Source organism: Symphodus melops (genome assembly GCF_947650265.1).
Source record: "Symphodus melops genome assembly, chromosome: 6".
In the NCBI taxonomy this organism is placed as follows: domain Eukaryota; kingdom Metazoa; phylum Chordata; class Actinopteri; order Labriformes; family Labridae; genus Symphodus; species Symphodus melops.
In genome coordinates this window covers 12,698,698-12,719,013 of record NC_136696.1, presented here as the reverse complement: position 1 = coordinate 12,719,013, position 20,316 = coordinate 12,698,698, and the positions used below count along the sequence as shown (strand labels likewise).

Here is a 20,316-nt window from a genome sequence, read left to right as displayed (position 1 = left end):
TTAATTGCCAACTCATAGGATGGGAAGCACTTGGAGAGGAATACAAGGTCCCTGATGGTACCCTTAAGGGTAGTAACCATTATTATTATGGGCAAACAAACCCAGCAACCAGGTACAGTTGGGGCCCATATGGGCCTCACTTGGGCTGGTTGGGCTTTGGGTGGGCATGTGCTTAGAGTGGGCTTCGTTGTTGGGCCCCACATGGGCAGTAGACCCTGTCAACACACCCATGCGGGGCCCATGTGGGTCAAATATGGGCTGGTCAATGGGCCCCATCTGGGTGGCCCAGCTGGGTCCCGATGGAGAAACCTGGGTTGCCCATGTGGGTCTAAGCTAGGGCCCATGTAATGCCCACCTTGAGCTCATCTGAGCTTGCCCACATGGGGCCACCATGGAACCCCTTGGACAAAATTAACCAGGACCCAGCTGGGCCGCCCAGATATCTGACTCACATGGTCCCCGCATGGGTGTGATGACAGGGATAACATGCATTTTGTTAGTCTGTACTGTTTTATGAATTTCGCTTGTGTGTATTTATTTATATTCTCTGGATCGGGCACTCATGTTGAAGAAAATAAGGTTCAGTCCTGACAGGGGGGATGGATCAGGTATCTACAGTATATTTTTATACAGTGTTGCTGATTTTGCCCTCGGTTTGTAAGGATAAAAGCTCTATAATATGGTAGAGTCGTTACACACAAGGATGGAAGTTTTTCTGTCGTCGTCGTTTTGTGAAAAACTATTTGCAAAGTAGTTCTAAATCTACAGAAACATAAAGCAAAAGAAAGGGATGTTCAGATATAGCTGTAGACTGAAGATAGCGTCTTGCATTTGCAGAGAAGCTACTATGGCATGGCAAAAAGGAACCCTGCAATTTAATTTCAGCCAGAAATAAAAAGTTAATGCTTGAGTTTCTCTGTTATGAGGTCTTTTTGCAGCCAGAGGAAGAGTCAATCATGCATAATGAGGATGTACACACACTGCACATTGAGCAATTTGTCTGGTTTAGCAGACAGCCCAGTCTACTATAAATACACTGCTTTATGAGCTCAAAAAACATGCAAATCAACAATGGGATGTACGTCTAGGAAGGGAAAAGAACAACACTACTCCAGGGCTATAGGGGTAGCTACTGTATACTGTCACAAATTTATATAGCCCCAATAAAGTGCCGAAAACTGCCGTGCTGGACCATTTTTTAAACGGAAGAGAGCAGGTAGAAAATGAAAACCCAAATGAGTCAGACCCAAAGCTTATAAGTTACAGAGACTAATTTGTGGACATCTTTAAACTTTTAAACATGTACAGTATGTTACACTACCAGTATGCATCATACTGTATGAGTGCAGTCTTTCTTGCATACAGTAATTACATAGACTCACAAGACCAAGCCAAGAAACAGACAACATGACTCAGAAGGCTTCCCTGCCTGGCCATACACACAAAGAACCAAGGCTTTGGATGTTTAGAAGACCACACACTCTTTTGCACTTGATGAGATTTTTTGTCAAAGTCATTTGATGACTTTGAAGTCGACTTGACAAAATCATGAAAGACTTGCACTTTGACTTTCACACCAGTGACTTATGACTTCATTTGGACTTGAGCCTCATGACTTGTAAATACTTAAGGTTTTGATGTTATTTTAGGGCTCTATGATTTGTGCAATGCAGAAAACATGGACAATGATTAATGACAGTTAATAAAATATAATCGTATACCGAATACCGTAGGATTAGCCTCGACATTTCTTTGATTCATAAAAGAAGTTTTTCATACCAAGTGTTTTTACAAAAAAAACCCTGATGATTTTTAATCATGTTTGATGTACCTGCAGCTTCTCATGTCTGCTCCTCTGCTCTACACACACACACACACACACACACACACACACACACACACACGCAGAGGAACATCAACTGTCCATTTTAGCACAACAGAACACAGTTCATAATGCAGACCTAGTCTTTACAGTCGGAAACACACGTGATTCAATCAAACAGACGTTTCGCTTTTTTTTTTAAATGATTTTTGTAAATGTAACAGATGTTCACTGTTAAAATTTCATTTAATTTGGTGAAGAGAGCTGATGACTTGTTAACGGCTTGAAATTCAAAGGTTATGACTTTTGACTCGACTTGGACTTGTCCGAGAACTGGTTATTTATTTTTAGCACCCCCTTAGCACCACTACAGAATCAATGGTGCTGTGCCTGTCCAGGAATTAATTTACACTGTATAGATAAAAGCAGTGTGTTGAAGTGTGTGTTAAATTCAGCCTCTACAGGGTTTTATAACAAGAACTTGATCTTCAACACAGACAGGATTATTCCCAATCTTGCATCAGGACATGTTTTAAATTTGCTGCCTTCAAAGGTTTGTCTGGTTTTCCTTTTCTCCTGTTTCGCAGTAAATATGTAAGCTGTGATTGAAACCTATAATCATGTACATATATTCATTTCCAGCAGAGATAAGTAGCCCTGCAAGAAAGCAACAACAGCAATTTGAGCAAACCAGCAATTTGAGGAAAAATGTTGGTAACCAAACAGTGAGAAGCCGCTTAGATTTTAATCAATAATTCTGTTTTGTCACAAATCACAAAAATGTAACTGAGTAACATGCAAATGCAAATTTCAATAAGATGCACCATGCTCTGTTACTGGATTTGAAGCTGTGAAAAAATAAATATGGATTATTTTGGATGGATTTAAAATAGTTTGAGCCCTGCTGATATTACTGAGAAATACAGCTGAATAAACAATATGTACCGATTCATTCTTTTTTGGTTATGAGAAACTACAATTCCTACAGTTTAAATTAAAACACTGAATCTTGTTAAGAATGTATGGCTCACACTCTGTATAAGTATTAGGGTTTGGGATATGTTGGCCCAATAAACCTTGAGATATTACAGGAGCCTGAATGGAGGGGAACACATTTTAAACTCTATGGTATTGAAAAACTGGCTGCAGAGATGTAACGGAAATAAGAGTACAGGAAGTAAAACTCCAGAAACAATTTGTGCACATTTGAGAGCAGGTGAAGAGGATATAAGGACATATAGCTATACCAATGAGAACATCCCTTATTTAGCTCTTCTGCCAGATTTTTGATGTTCAAAAATGCATGTATGGGGATACAATTAGAAAGCTGTGGCTGGTGCACAAAACAAGATCCATGGTCAGCTATATGAAAATGTCAATAACCTGTCTCTCCTGTTTAGCATCGGCACTGACATTATTATTTTTTTAACCACAACAACCATTTTTATTTCACCCGATAGAAAGCCATTGGGAGCTGTCATTGTTTCTTTATTGAAAAAAGAGATAGGTGTTCTCCCTGCTTTTTCCAGTGTCTTCTAAACACCTGGGCCACACTAAGCACAGCTGAATCTTTGATCTGGTCTCAAGAAAGCATTTCTTTCTTTTTTTCATTGGAAACATGGAATAACTTCGAATTGAACAGGGCCAGTTGTTCAGATGGCTAAGTATGTCACATCGAAAGGGTAAGGAAGAGAGAGGCGGGAAACAAATTATCAAAATCATTCTTTAACTGTTATGGAATCACTATAAAGACACATTTTGGAAATACAAGTGACAATTTGAACGGAAGCCAAACTCTTCTCATCCAATTCAGGGTTTCACGCTTCAACAAAACTGATATGAAGATGCAATAGAAAAGTTCAAGCTTCTCCACAAGATCACATTAAAAAAAGGTCCACATTTACTCAAAAAATACATTAGCTTGGATGACTTCTGAAGAAAACAACCATAACCAATTCCACTATTTATAGACTAAAAGCTCAATTAGAGTGTTAATTAAATGACCAACAGTACATAAAGTAACAGTGCACACCCTTAGCACATTTTGGTTTGTATTAAATACATTAAATAAAATTCTCTCTCAGAATGACAACAATTCCCGCCCCCCCCCAGAAAGTCAGCCAAAACAGGACATAATTCTATGAAAACAGACATCATATAAGCCTTAAGCAAGACCCTTGAAGTGTAGCAGGGGTACCAAAAAAGCAATTTCTCCCTTGAGATTATTTACAGTATGTGCGCACACTGCTCTCTACATGCACAGTGTCCCCTCATCCCTGAATACTTAAATACATGGTTATACGCGAGGAATAACTCCTTGTTCTCATGTTCACTCTGCTCTGCCAGTTATTTGTTTTGGCATTTTTGCAGAATTGTGAGCTAATAACTAAATATAACAAATATGCTGATACACTGGTAAAAAAAGAATATGGCTATGCCAATGCAGTTTGTGCAGTTTCTCAGAATCAAATCAAGCAAGTTCTTATTTGACACAAATACTGTCTCATACTCCAATGACTTGGATGTATTATAAAAAAATTGAGCGTTTGTGCTCAGACGAGAACAAATCAGACATCAATAAGACTTGTTTAATGAGAGAGTGATCAGACTCTGAAGTGAGAGAGTAAATCTTACAGCTGAAGCAAGATACAGTCCATAAAGCTGTAGAGGTATTCCAATGCTGCAGTATTTAGGTCATTAAACAACTGAGATGAACATCTGGCTGTGCCTGGATTTAAACTTCATTTCTAGTGGATGTGTTAATGTTAAAAGACATCGGATAGCGTGGTAAACTGATGTGTTCCTGGTATTAGAATAGGAGCAACATTGTATTTATAGCCCTGCTCTCATGAACAGGTTACGTGATTTACAGCAGAAGATATACCAGCTGTTTGCTCCAGTTGTTTGATTTCTTGATTTATTTCAAAATCAAAGTGATGAGAACATTTGATTTCATCCTCATTTTCTATATCATATTTCTCAGAATAATTATAAAGCTGGAAATATTGTCCACTTATAAAGTTTGAGCTGGTAAAAACAAAGCCAGGCAAATGCCTCAAAATAGATTGTATTAAGTTTGACTTTTTATTTCAGTAGAAACCCTCCATGGTGCTCAAACTCCCTTCAGTACGATGATGATAGGGAAACATTGATTGACAAATTGTGTCCTGTTGTATTTAAAGCAAAGCACATCAGAGGTAATAGCAATGCCATAAAGCCTCTGCAAAGCTTGGAGCTCAAAATGTCACATGTACAGAGTCTGTGTTTGTTTACACGCTAACAATCTTCAGCTAATGGGGTGACTATGAGCAACTTGCTCTTGAGAAAGAAGAGCAAGTTGCTCTTACACAGCAGGAGTACAGAACTGCTGGTGTCATGTGCCCACTCACCAAAACCTCTCTCTAAAAGATGATCTCAGCTTTTCATTTTGTTAACCATGTTTATAATCTGAAATGACTTGGGATGCTTGCGTTGCTTTTAAATCAAACCCTGCAGAAGATATTTAACCTAGCTTCTCATTCAACAGTTATTGCGTCTCAACCTTCAGATGGAAGTGTGCGTTTTGTTTGCTTTCCTTTGTGATTCATTTCTGAAAGCATTTTAAATGAAATACTTGGATGGAGTAAAGCTAACAGGGTGATACATATTGTATTCTTTTCAGGTAAAGCAATTGCATGCCAAGTGGCTTGAGAAGGGAAATTAGAGTTACCTGTAATACTTTGAAAATATATTTCACTGTGACTCTATTATTTAAAGGACCGAAGCATATTCCTTTTGCATCCTCCTGCGTCATAACTGTAATCACTATAGTTTCAGAACCCCAGTCTATGACCCTTAAAAAAACTCCAAACATTGTGGAACAACTACAGACTGAGCACCGTTAAACAAGACTGGTAATCCTCACAAGCTCCTTGGTGACCTACAGAGCTCTATAAGACTTAAAGCTACATCTCTTGTAATGACATTGTCACTGTGGATGTGTTGCTGTATTGCTCTGGCTTTTTATTTTTATCTAGATTCTGCCAGTCTCTGAAGTTTTCAGGTGAGTTCTGAACAGCCTTTTATGGCAAAAACATAGCAGTAAGGAAACTAGTGTTGCAGAGTAAAAGTAACTCACCTAAGATTAGGAAGAATAAATATGTTATCCCACAGCTCACATCCCTCAGTGCCTGCTACATAGTCATCCCTTCTTCAAAAAGTTTGTAACATGAGAAGGATGCAAAATTTTTATATATATATATATATATATGCTTGTGCAGTGCTTTTTAGCAGGATACGTTAATTTCCTTCATCAAAAAAAGGGGAATACTACATGTATTCTGTAGATATTGTGGACTTTGCCTCAAAGTTGCAGGCAGCAAACTGCTCTTTGTCATAACACTTCATTCTTCCATTGAAAAAAACCCAGTAGTAGTTGAGTTTAAAATTGCCTTCATCTCTCAGAGAATCTAGTATAGTTACTGGATGTAACCCCAGTTCTGTGAGTATGTGCCTACTCTGTATCTTGTATCTCAGTGAAATTTCAAGCTGTAAAGATTTCATGAAGTTTCATTGAATGTTGAGTTAAGTAAAATAATGTTCTAAGTGAAAATCAAGTTGTTATATTTTTTTGAAGTAAATGTATTTATTTGTGAGCATAAGGTTTGCCAAAAAAAAACTAGATTAATCCCCGTGCAACAGCAAAATAATTTATTTCAGTGTCATCTCTCCTAAACAGACAGAGTTTAAAAATAGAATGACCCATGAGACCTACCCTCCCCCACCCCCAGCAGGATATCTTCTTTGTTGTCGATATTTGTTGATTTGTTGTACAGAATGTCATTTCATGTGTTTCAAACACTTTTAAGAAAACAGCTGAAGGAGTGAGGTGAAGACAAATGTCAGGTTAATGTTCATTGCATGTGTTTTTGTTGGAGCACACAATGTGCATACTCGGGCTTATGTTTGCACTAATGAGAGTGTGTTTGTTGGAGGAGGTGTGTCCACATTGATTTATGCTGCTGGGGACTTAATGTTGCAGGATAAAGAATCACTTACCAGCTCAAAAATAGAAGATGGTCAAATGTATAGGTGGAGGGTATATATGAGAAGTTTTAGAATACAGTAAATACATTAACAGCTGTACATTTTGCACAATTCTTTGGAACATAGAATTCTTCTCTGTGTATCAAAACTTTGTTGAAACAAAGTAAAGGTTTAACAGCAAGAAATGAAACCACTGCATGCGAGAATACAATATAATATCAATAAAGATCTACTATTATTTGCGAACAGTGAATTCCTTTAGAAAAGCATTATAAAACTGTAACGTTAATCTAAAGATGTCATGAGAAGAAATAAGGCTTTACTTTTAGTTTTAGGTACACACTGTGCAGAAGATGCTTGGTTTTGAAGAAGAAAAAAAAACTAAATCATTAAAAAAACAATATTAGTGTTTGCTTTCAAGTGTAGGGGATTGCTGTCTTTAGCTATGTTTACATGGACACACAATCTGAATAAAATCCTGCTTAGAATAAAAAAAATGTAAACACATCAATCATAAGTCATTTTTTAATTGGGTCGGGCTCATTCGGAATACGAGAGATGTGGTTCAAGCAGATCATTGTTTGGTTTAAAATTCTACACACATGCAAACGCACACACACGATCAGATCAAGCTTGTCTTCCAGGTTGGGGTGAAGCTAATCTCACTGGGCATCTCTCTTAACTGTGCATGTCTAAAAGTCCTGCTGTAGTCAGGGAAACTCCCTCTGTTAATTGATCAAGTATACTGCTGATAGTAGTACTTGCAAGACAACCAAAGTTACACACATGAAGGAGGAGGATATTAAATTGAATCACACAAAAGGGGGAAAATGTAGGAGCAATATCTGGAGTGACAGTGGTGTTTGTTTAAATTCACAGGTGGAGTCAACTTGCACGGCAACTCTTGTGTGCTTACCAAAACTAGACTGCAAATAATGAAAGTGAATTAAACACAGTTTGAGTTGTGCTTGAAATGTATCTCAATCTAGAAAAAAAAAACTTTTTTTTGAATACACCCATTAAATCGTTAATTTCTCACAAGTTAAATGGCATTTATTGTGCATGTTAACAGGAAGGAACAGCCACTTTTGCTGCTGTATCAGGGAGATCAGATCATGTGCAGGTCAGAATCGTTTCATCAGATAAATGCACACGCACGTCATATTCAGATAGTTAGTGTACATCAATCAGGATGATCTGAATTGGATTAAAGAAATGTTGTACGTGTAAATAATAATATAATAATAATAATTGTAATAATAAATGTTTCATGTCAAATTTTAGTCTAATCCGAGGGAGGTTACTGAAACCCAGTTCTTCTTTTTTTCTCAAAATTGTTCAGTAAACAACAGCACCAAAGTGATGTACTGTATGTGCTACTAAAATATAGTTTTCTCCATCACATCTTTCATCAGACTAAAGAGGAGCAGGGTGTGAAATGCACAATACAAAGAAAGACCCACTCTACTACTGGAAAAAAGATCCATGGTGCTAAGTAAGGACAACAACTCCACAGAAAAACTTAAATTTAACTTGTCCATCATAACTGTCAGGTCATATAAAAGTCATAAAAAGCATATAAATGCCTTAGAGACATGATGAACTTGTGGCACTGCACACAAATGTTGTATAGAGGCAGTCTGCAGCAGAACAACACAACACTGGCATCAACACAAGTCCTGCTCCAGATGGCCAGATCTTCCACTGCCCTTGCCACGTCTTTTGGCTTGTTTCCCTCTTGGAAGCCTGCAGTGGCTCCAGTAGAGGTGAAGCAACACTCAGCCCGTCTCTCTATATTCTCTCAGCCACTAAGTGCAACCAACTGAAAGGATGTAAACACAAGAGATAAAAATGACCATGTTTAGACTGGTATGTTGAAAGAAAGCCCAACCGTCCATTTGGTTGCTTCACACTGCCAGAAGGCAAAGAGAGATGTGCAGTGGGTATATGAGCTCTTGCATTAAAGCCAAGACAAACCAGTGAAGCAACAATTGAGAAAGACCCAAGAATAACGAAACACAGCATTAAGGAATCTGGCACATAGTGTCTCCCGACAGTATGTAGTTGCCAAATAGAAAATAGCTACCACCACATGGAAGAGTCAAGTTCAAGCATTTTCTAATGATGTTGATGATTGTCCTTTTAAGTTGGCTTTCTGTTCTTCTACAAATTATAGATCACAATAATACTAAATCTGAATTTGCCATTCCTTTTTTTTACGGCTTTGCCGCCTTTATTTGTAGAGAATTTAGAGTGTTGGAATGACTTTGGCCAAGTGCAAAGAGTTCGAGCTTTGAACAGTAATTCTTAGCCTGTATAGGATTTAGGACCCATCAACCAATTTTTTCAAAACGATCAACCACTCAAAGTAATTTAAAGAATAATGGGGCAGCTTGGACCTGACGAAGAACAACAAATTACAGTATGTCTACATAACAAAACTCAACAGTCATCTAAAGTACAAGTCAACACGCGCCTTTATAAGCAGACTGATTTGTTTCTAAATATCATTTCAGTTCGAATGGTTTCATCCTTTAACAAGCCAGCAATTTGCTGAACACGACACAGACATTCTGTCAAAACTTTTGCCATGCACACATGCTCCTAATAAAATGGTTCTGTGACACATTTTTGGGTCCTGACCAATCAGGTCAGAAGCCCCCCAGGCTTCAAGGACTACAGTCTGCACATGGGGCTTGCAATACAATCATTGCCATATCCCGTCAGCCTATTATTTAACTGCTCAGATTTTGATGATAAAACTTTATTTCCTAATAAAACTGAGGCTTTTACAGACTGATATTTAATTTATGCTTAATTTGAAAATTATCTCAGAAGAATGAGGAGAAACTGCGATACCTAGAATTGAGAACCATTTAAAATGCCAACAATTTTACTTGTGGCATTTGTGAATAAATTGAAAAAATTTATAACAACATTAAATCCATTTTTCTTTATTTATATTTGGGTTTTTTAAGTTCCATCCTCAAATTGTGAGTAAAGTCTCTATTTTATGAAGAGAGGAATGTCAGTGCAGGAAGCTGAATATTTTTAGCTAATACCGTCAACTCGTGTAACACAGACAGTGTCAACATAGTACCTGAGTGTGGAATGCTTCTCACGTCTGCCCTAAATTCAGTGCTGCAAAAGGGATTGGATGGGACATTGAGGAATAACTGAGAAAAATAAAATAATAAACTTCCTTTTACATATTCACAGCATGGTGTACGATCATATTCCTGCAGCTTATTTTGGGTTACTTTCCACAAGCAGAGAGTCATTATGTTCTGTATTTGGTGTTGGGGAAAAACTGGACGGGGTGGTGAAATATAGGGGAAAGATAACACTGGAGCTAATATGCAGTATTACTTATGCGATAGGCATTTTACTCTAAATGTACCTGACAAGATAAGAGCTCGGTCATTCATTTGAACAGTTATCTTATGTGCAAATGTACAGAATGCTCTGGAAAAAGAGGCATCTCATCCTTTTCGAGCTTTCACATTCAGCTGAGTACACATAAACAATGATGCTTTTATGATGGATGTCTGATGTTTCATGTATATTATGCAATGTCCTGTATTCACTTGTTGTTAAATAACCCTTAAGAAATAAAGCTTTCATTTATTCATTCATGTAACAATTAAGATAATGTTTATCTTTTTGTTTTATCTGTAGTGTGATTTGCTATATAGATTTTACTTGAACTGTGTTTAAGTATATAATATATTACTTACAATACAGTTTTTAGCATGTTGAGCAGAGCTGTTCTTTGGGCCTAAATTGTGATTGCCATTTGAACAGTGATGTGTAACTGCAGTGCAACCTTCACTACAACATCAATGCCACAATGAACCAATTGATCCATCTTCTAATTATTACCTTAAGATGTTCTGTGTGTGGCATCATACCAGTATCCAATCAAATCCAATTAACACTGGTGGCCCCCTAAAGAAAAGTGCATTGTAGAGGGATTACACAGCTATCTGTCCCGCTCTGATTAATGGCCGCAGTAATTAATGCTGAAGGGGTCTGTCCGAGTGCCTCAGTGTGGAGAAGCATACAGCAGCAGTGAGCCAGCTGCAGTGAACACAGCCTGCACTCACACACATGCACACAAGAGCGAACAAATCAAACACCTGGGTCCTCTAATGTTTGCATATGCCATACAAAGTAAAAGGCTTTTTTTATTTGGGAAAGTTGTGCTCATCTGATGCTCGTGGAGATTGGCAAGAAAATGAATTGATGACATATAGAAATCATAATCACAATACTGTTCTGCATGTTACTATTAGACTTTAAAGTTTCGACAAAATATTAACACAAAAAAGAGAATAAAGTCTGCAATTTCAAGGTCCATATTGGACAACCAGGTGAGGTTCGGATATTGACCGAGTTTGGAAATTGGGCTTGTAGATGAAGATGTGCAAGCTCTCTTCCTAAGCACAGCAGAAGTGCCCTTGAGAATAGCAACACATTCTAAACTGCCTTTGAGTCCCTCTGCAGCCTCCTCACTCTGAAATATCTTCACTAACACATTTCCATTTTGCTCTCAGGAGACAGGACTTATGCAATAGTGGACAAAGTAATAAAATCAATGCTGTGTTAACAGTTTCTACGTTCTACATTAAATTTGTACATCTACTTTGACAGTCAACATACCAACAAAATAACAGTCATATGAGTGAACAGTAAAAAATAATAAAGCAGTTTCAGTACATACACGGAGATCATTTATGCAGGTTGGTCGCAGGATATAAGCATCATCAACCCTACTATCACAGAGTTAATTTTCCTGAATATTTTCTGCTGTACTTCTCACAAAGGCCCATCAAGACTCTGCGTGTAAAATTGACCACATTTTCCGTGTGAAGCCAAAGAGAAAGGCGTGCCTGTTTGCAATCACACATGAAGCTTACCTTGACATTTTCCCGCCTTTTTTAGGAGTTTGTGAGTATTTGAATAGGGCTTATGTGAAAAACTTGAACCCAAGAAAACTGAATTTAACAGTTATGGTGAACCCTCTGCCATTTTAATAAGCAGCATGCTGTTTGACTTTGTTTCATACTTAAAATGTGCATACAGTCAAATAGAGTAGCAGTGTGTCTCACACTTTTTCAATCTAAGGAAGTTTCAGTGCTAAGATTGCATTTAAAAATACATTCAACTTGGTGATGTTTTATATATTTCTGAGCAATACCAAATTTGATCTCAATTACAGAAGACTAAAAAGACATATAACATTATGCTCCTTTATAAATAAGCTACTGCTGTTATCAATAAATCATGCTGTTGAATGCCAAAATTGCAAATCTCAGAGTTACAATTCAGGAGACAGGAGCATCCGCAACTAACACTCCACTAGAGATTTGTCAAGCAGATAAACTGCAATGTATAATTGAAGTGTAACAGTCCAAATAATTTATAAAGCAATCTACTTTCAACATCCTCTTCCCGGGATAACAATCATCTGGATCTTCAGTCTTGAATAATCACAGGTGGTTGAAGGCCTTAAACCTAATCTCCAGGATGTGACATGCAAATTCTGAAGGCTCTTCCTCTGCTTCGCTCAGCGTGCATCCATCAGTCTTTTTCAACATCAAAAGTTCTTTATCGTGCAATGTTATCTCATATTTCAAAGGCAGTGGTTGATATGGCATGACTTCGGCCCGATAAGAGCACAAACACCTGCTTGCTCTGCAAGCATGCAGCTTGGAGAACCCTTTTACTTTGTATTGACTCGGAATTGCTTTACCGAAATGTAAGGTCTAATCTCTCTGTTTTTCCACTCTCCAAATCCTGTCTGTGTCTTGGTTTTTATACTGATGTGTTGTAAAGTTCCACAGATTGCAGCTCAAAGCTTTGCAAACACCTGGGTGAAATTGCTTTGAGTTCCTGATAAAAAAATTTATGCATACTTTTGTCCTTTAGTTTTTCAATTTCGTATACACGTTTTTTCTTAGTTTTTTTTGTTTTTTTGGAGTCTGTGAATAAATGTTTTTGAATACACTTGTAGACGTTTGACTTCTGAAACGATACAAACTACTATCACGGCACTCTATTTTTCTCTGTTGGTTAACCATCATGACAGAAAAATTCACAATTCATGAGGTGCAAATACTCAACTCTGAGTATTCTCCAAAGGCCATTTGAAGGGGAGGTGAAATGACTCTCATGAATGATGAATACAAAACTGTTCCCAAAATAAAATGTTAATCAATGTTGTAGACTTCTGTCTTCAGTCTTTCAAAGCTCATACTTTCCATAAAGATTGCACATACTGGCTATAATGAAAAAAAAAAAAAAAAGTATATTCAGAAATATTAAAGGAGCAGCAAATGCAACGCATAACAAAAGCAAAGTGATCAGACATGACTAATCAAATCTGTCGAATCAGTGTTAGCCTTTCCCATAAATATTAATTTCATCAATACTCCTGTAATGTATACTCCATAGCGCAACAGATTAATTAAGATGACTTCAGGGTCATTGACAAGGCTGTCAGATAAAAAGAGTTGTTTTACCTAACAGCATTTTAGAATGAGAGAGTGATATAGCAAGCCAATGCAAAATATGAAAGGATAAACTTACTATTCCAAACTTTAAATATCTCCTTTGTCAGTGATAGTCCAAATGGATTTGCATCTCATTCTTCCACTTTAAGGGCCTGCAAAAAAAGAAAGCAAAAAAAATGTGAGTCTCTCAACACGAAGAACATAGAAGTAAAATTTTATTTTTTCTGCAAATTTCCTTTTACATGTATCCTATGACTTAGGATATGGCTTTAACTGTAAATGAAGTGTTACACAAAACAAAGGGAATAGCTGTAATTAAATAGTCAATTGACAACATTATAAACAAAAATGTGTGATATGTTATACTGATGTGTCTTTTTTTTAATTTTTTTTTAAATTACATGCCATTACAGAACAGCAACTTCTTACAGCCAAATTGTTTCTGAACAATATAAGTCTGGTGGACATAAAGGCCACTATGGCTGCATTAAGCCTTGATCCAATCTGAGCAAGGATAGTTTTGTTGCTGCTCTGGCTGAAAATTGGCACTAATAAGGATGTTTAAAGACATGCAGTGGAGACTATTGACGTCCACGCCTTTGAGACAAGCCTATAGATTTTTTTTTTTTTACTCGATTACTAGCTCCTCTTGCCTTTATTATTAAAGCTGTCTGCAGGCACCATGGAATACAAATAAACCAAACTCTGTAGCAATATATATATCACCAAGCAACCAGATTTGTGCAAGGATTTTTAGAGTTACTTGAATTTTCCCAAATGTCAACTACCCTTGCATTAAGACCATCATGCATGTGCATGCAGAGCCTCAGAGGAGCTCTAACATTTTCCCAAGAACATCTCTACCCATGTGTTCATGAACTGCATTCATGCTTTCAAAAACAAAGTATAATAAACAAATATCATAGGTAGGAATATTTTCTAACTGGTGCATACATCTGTATATTGATGAGATAGCACCAGGCAGAGTAAATCCGTTCAGTTTGCCACGTTTTATTATTCCTCCATTATGCAACCATTGCTAAATGTCATGTAAATGCTTCAATGGATTTCAATTTAATATAAAGCCACCAAGATCCAGTTTGTACTTTGAGTTGATAAAGTGAAATTGAGGGATGAGGAAAAAGTGGCACGGTAGAGAGAACTGCATGGGACACTTCCCTGAGAGTAGTATTATCCAAGCATGAAAACGGAATGTCACGAATGGTGAAGTAGAAAAAAAAAAGTTGTTTGTCAGCTGTATCAAGACTGTAAGTTTAATTAATGTAGCAACAGCACTGCTGCGATTAACCTTGCTGAACAACCAGGAGCTAGGAAGTGTTAAAGGCTGTGTTGATCTATAAGTGTTAAAGCTGACAATAATTGGTTATGTTGGTTTTATATGATGATGAAACACGATACAAATACAATATTAAGTAATTCAGATGCATAATTGGCCAAATTTTAATCAACATATTTCACTCTACTTTGCAAAGATGATAAAAATGTTGACATTAATCCAATCAGGATGGATGCCACAAAGTAATTAGTCCAGTCTTCACCAGGCAACCCCAACTAATTACACTGCATATTTTACTCAAATTGAGATAGCCTTTAGATAGATTTCAGCTTATAAAGTACACAAGTATACATATGTGCAAGTATATCTACAAACGTTGAAGTAAGGATGAAGGAAACATGAGAGTCAAAGCTGATGGGAGAGCAAATAGTTGTTTTCTTTTTTTAGTAATGTTATTGTTTTCTTCAGATTCTTGCAATGGTTTGCATTTTGGAATCGCCAGTGGTCAGACTGATATTTAAAGACTGAGTTTTATTATCCAGTAGTGTTCAAATAGCCACGGGTTGTAGGCCTATGCATGAAAAAAAGAGGGAAGTAGGAGTAGAAAATCAGCTCTTGAAACTTGCTTTTGCATATATCTTTAACAAGTTAACCAGTATTATTTTTTGTGATTGTTTAAAAAACAAAATCAACCACAGCTTTGGAGAAGTTGAATGTGATTTTGAACTTTGTGAAAGGGAATGGATCTGTTCCAAAGTTGGCCAGTCCTCTAGTTATGGATACACATCAGATATAGACGAACAAGGATACAAAGTTACATACAAGTCACATACACCCATTTGTAATGGGTGAAGCATTGGCCCAGAAGAGCGGTCTTCAGGTGGTCCCCAACTTTCACTGGGTGTTTCCAGCTTTAACCACAATTCTCTCCAGTTGGCGGGTTAGCAGTGACTGGCCAGGTCACTGCCCCTCTCCTTCAGGCTTCCAGCTTGTGTCCACTCTCTTATGACAGAGCCAACAGGAGGCTCTCTACGCTGCTTCCCCCAGTCTACGTATGGCTGCTTTTCTCAAGTGGCCTCTCAGCCCAATCTTTGTCATTAGATTCCACGCAGATTCAGCTGGGAATCCTCAACATCCAATTTCCACTTTCATCAGCCATGTTGTCCACCCCTTATCCCGGCAGTCTTGGGCAAGTTGCTGGCTTTTTTCCTCTCTGCAACTTCCTCACAGCCCTCCTCCCATAGCACTGTCAACTCCACCAGGATGATCTTCTTCCCCTCTGGAGACCAAGTGATGGTGTCAGGTTTTTGAGTGGTCGACAGGACTGCTTCTGGGAAGTGGAGTTTCCTCCCGAGGTCAACCTCCATTTCCCATCTCTGGGCTGACTGCAGAAGATTCTGCCTGGCTTGGTTGTGGAAAACCGGTCTATGGCCTTCTTTCACAAAGACGATGGTGCTAAACAGTGGTCTTGCTTTGGCTCGTTGCTTCTTCCTCCTCTCTTGCTCCAGGATGCCAGCTAGCACTGCCAGCACCTTATCATGATGCCATCTGTATCTCCCTTGTCAAGTCTTGCACCCTGACAGGATGTTTTCCATTGTTTCTTTTCCACCGCACAACCTGCACAGCGGGACCTCCCTCATCCCCCACCTGTGCAAATTGACTGGGGTTGGTAGGCTGTCATACACTGCTCGGAGTAGAAAGGATATCCAGAAGGGCTCCAGTTGCAAGCTCAATGGATTTTGCTCTTCTCCCTTCTTCTTCAAGGATTCAGACTGTCCTGGATCAGGGTTCTCCTCTCCCTAGGAGTTGACTTTGGCCACTGCTGGAAGTGTGCAGTTCATAGACCCTGTCTTCCAGTGCAAGGGTTACCAATGATGTCTTTGGTCCTGAGAGAACTTTCTGCCTGGTTAATTGCTGTGCTGGCAGCTCTCTTACAGCCAAATTTTTTATCTAACTCCTGCTTCCCTGGTGAGTTGGTCCTGAGAGTCTCTATATGTCAATGACAGTCTGCACTTGGCAACTTTAAACTCCTCCACCACTGATGATATGGGAGGCTGGAGCTGGCCCGACTTTATGTAAAGCCCCAAGGATGTAAAGCTCAGGGGTACTCCAAACCATCTTCGAAGGTGCTTGTTGAACTTCGTGTCCATTTCCTCAACAGCTGGAAGGGGTACCTCATACACAGAGAGATGCCACATGAGCCTTGGCAGCAGGCCATGTTGGTAGATCCAGCACTTGCATTTCCCAGGCAAGCCGGACTTGTCAATCTTCTTCAGCCATTCTTTAACTTGTTTTCCAGTGTTGGAGATGCTGTTCTTGTAAACTAGCATAGCAAGTACTACAAGTACTATAAATATATAAGCGTTATATAAGGTCTACCGCATTGTTTGCAAGTTTCTTGGTTATTGAACATTAATAGGAATTGAATATGAATGAGACTTTAGACTTTATTGTCCCCGAGGGGAAATTCTTTTTCACCAAAAAACAGTACAGTTTAAGGCACAGGTGTCAAACTCCAGTCCTGGAGGGCCGGCTTCCTCAGACTTTTAGATGTCTCCTTGCTCTAACCCACCTGCTTTAAACCAATGTGTTGTCATTAAGCTCTGCAGAAGCCTGATAACGAGTCACTCATTGGATTCAGCTGCGTCCGAGCAGGGAGACATCTAACAGTCTGAGGAAGCCGGCCCTCCAGGACTCGAGTTTGACACCCCTGGTTTAAGGGCTGCGCTGACAGCACAGGTACATTGGTGTTGTAGCAGCAGAGCATGTGCCAAGAGACCCAAGACAGTATCGGGAATAAACATTTAGATGATAAATAATGGATATCAACATGTGTCCATTAGTTGCTTGCAAAAATTTGTGACACCATAACAGCCTACTTGTATGAGCTGATCAAAATATTGCTGATTTATGCATTAATAATTACTCCATGTTGATTGATCACCAGTAAAAGCAAACAAGGTGAAGGACTGATTAAATTCTCTTGGTGGGTTGAGTAAACTATGTCCTTCATATCTCCCCAGGGGGATAAAGGCAAATAAATGCTGAAACAAAAAATGTTGACTTGAATTGTTTCAAAAGTGGTTCTTGTTAATTTGGTTGTGTCAGCAGAAATATTGTACTGCATGCCCTTGCCTTTGGGAGAGGAATAAGAAAGAGCCCAGAATCTACATCTGAATATTCAATTCTTTGCCCTGCACAACAATCCTTCAAATTAACGATCAATTTAAAGGATGAAGGCTGAAACTAAGAAGTAAACAACACTCAATGTAGGACATTTTTGGTAAACAACATTCCAATTACTGCTTCCCATGTCATACATTTGGTTTTGTTTTACTTGAACATCCGGTTTAAAGTCCAAGTCTTCAAAAGGCTGATATGAGGTCAGAGGTATTAAACATTGCATTTAGCTGTCTTTCATTAAGGCCATAAAGGGAATGCCAGCTGGCCACTGTCTGCTACCTGGCTCTTCATTTTACTGTCATTTCATCCCAGACTCCAAATGAGCACAATGAGCAGAATTTTAGTTACAGCAATTATGGAGGAACAATTAGTGCAATTACAGGATGAAATATTTGGCAGGAGCAAATGCAAGTGGATAATGATGTGAAACTCATTTGCAGGAATATTGTAGACACACAACAGAAGGACAGGCAAAAGACTTATGTGGTTCAGCCATTGTTAAGTTCCTGATTTTTTTTTATTTCGCCAATATACAGAAAATACACTGAATAAGCCTTACCCTTCCATGTTTTACAGATTCACAATTGTGCGTTATCAGCAAAGGTCTGCATATGCTTTAACCTCACAGTAATTGGAGCATAGACTGAGCAAAAAGTAATTAATAAGCTGTGTGATTTAATGTTAGAGCTTGGTTACCATAATAAGACTTTCTCTTGTTTTCACAACATTATTAAGTTTGTTGCCCCTCAGGTAACAAAACAAAATCACCTCCATAATTGAACTAAGGTGCTTAAAATGCCTTTATTACTGTAGGGTATTTGAGGTTTTTAAAGTATATTTCCGAAAAAGTAAATGAGAAAATGTCTATGTTGATATAATGCCCTGTTCCTTTGTCTCTTAAGCATTGAGATGTTGTCAAAGCAGTGGTTGTGAAACTGAGGGTTTTAGTTTGCTGAAATGTTTTACATTAGACCAGCTTGTGTCTTCCAAGGCAGTTTTGCAAAGCTAAAAGGCTTAAAGATGTCCAAGAAAAACATTTGGGTTTAATTTAGAAGGAAATTATACAAGCAAGTATAAAAGTTCTATAAAATTTAAGAACCTGTGAAGGCTGTAGATATTGAATGGCAGTGGTTTATGTTGAGATGGAAGCCATGAGCTTTCACCAACAGACTTTCCAACCAGCCTGTGTATTCTCAACAATCCATGCCCTCTTTTTAAAAATAACTTTTAGACCTTGTTAGCACTAAAAAGGTCTCTGAAAATGAAGTTCTGATAGTCAACAATAATGATCAGCAATGGTATAAAAACTTTTGCTAAGCTGTGAATGTCTTCTCACCCTGAATGCTGCCACAGGGAATACTTGTGCACCACTTCCTCCTTCAGGCCCTGATATATCTTCAACTTCTCATAATCATTCGTGTTGATGTTTCTGAGCCACATGGGACTGGAACTTCCATCAGCCTTACTTTCTGTTCCTTCTCCATCACAACAATGTCTGCTTGGTTTCCCTCAAAAGTTGTTTATCTGTCTGGATCAGACAGTCCCAAAGGATCGTACCTCTGCTGATCTCAACAAGCAATGGCAGACTTGGGCCCTGATGGATATTTTATATCAGCGTTACTAAAATAATTATGTTTCTGAAATAAACTTAACAGTGAAACATGCACAATACTAGAGCAGTAAAGAAAATAAAGCAGCGAAACTCTGCTTAATGTGAACAATGACATTGCCCAGCAGAGTCCTTTGTGGTGAATGGTGTTCACATATCAGCTGACCCTGACACGAACTCTGACGTCTTGCAGACCTACCACTAGAAAAGAAAGGAAAAATACCCCCCGGAAATCCAGCTGAACAGATTTGGACATGCACCCTCCCAAACAGAAAATTTTAACGATTGCAATGAATGTATGAAAGGGGTTTATGAGGTGACATTATAAAAGGAGAAAATAAGAGATTGATGCTAGTGTGTCTCGTGTATTTTTAGAGGAATTGTACACATGAGCATCCATCATTGATTCTCACTCTGGGAGCGGCGGCTGTGTATATGGGGGGGAACACATCGTGTTGGAGAGAATGGAGACAGGAGCAAAGGGGGTTCTTTTCTTTCAGAGGTAGCATGTGCTATTCCAAAAATGAATTCCTTCTAGTATGCATGCGTAAATCTCTTCAGCCCTCATGTCTCTCTCTCTTGGCGGGAAAAGCCGTTCAGAAAGACAGCTGAGATAAATCAGTGTGTGGGGCCCGACGGAGCCTGTGTGGGCTGGGACAGAGATGAAGCCACTGCAAGCGGCCTCTGGCTTTAATGATGTGCAGTGAGCCAACGGAGGCGTGTAAATCTGCAGCTGGCATCTTATTCTCTGCAGCCTCAATTCCTTCCCAACCTCGGAGATATCTCTGTCAAAGTCACCTCTGTGCACCTGTGTCAGCTTCAAGTGTAAAACATCTGTACAGTAGGAAGAGCACAGGCACTCACA

The 20,316-nt window shown here is 38.6% G+C and overlaps 1 protein-coding gene across 2 annotated transcripts in view; it reads right to left on the bottom strand.

The window, feature by feature from the left end:
* The window catches only part of lrrc4ca (leucine rich repeat containing 4C-a), a 167,182-nt gene that overhangs the window by 95,592 nt on the left and 51,274 nt on the right, over positions 1 to 20,316 (bottom strand). For both annotated transcript variants that reach the window (XM_079347034.1, XM_079347035.1), the window contains one exon: positions 13,439 to 13,514. The gene's annotated coding sequence lies outside the window, so the exon portion shown is untranslated. The remainder of the gene's footprint in view (positions 1 to 13,438; positions 13,515 to 20,316) is intronic.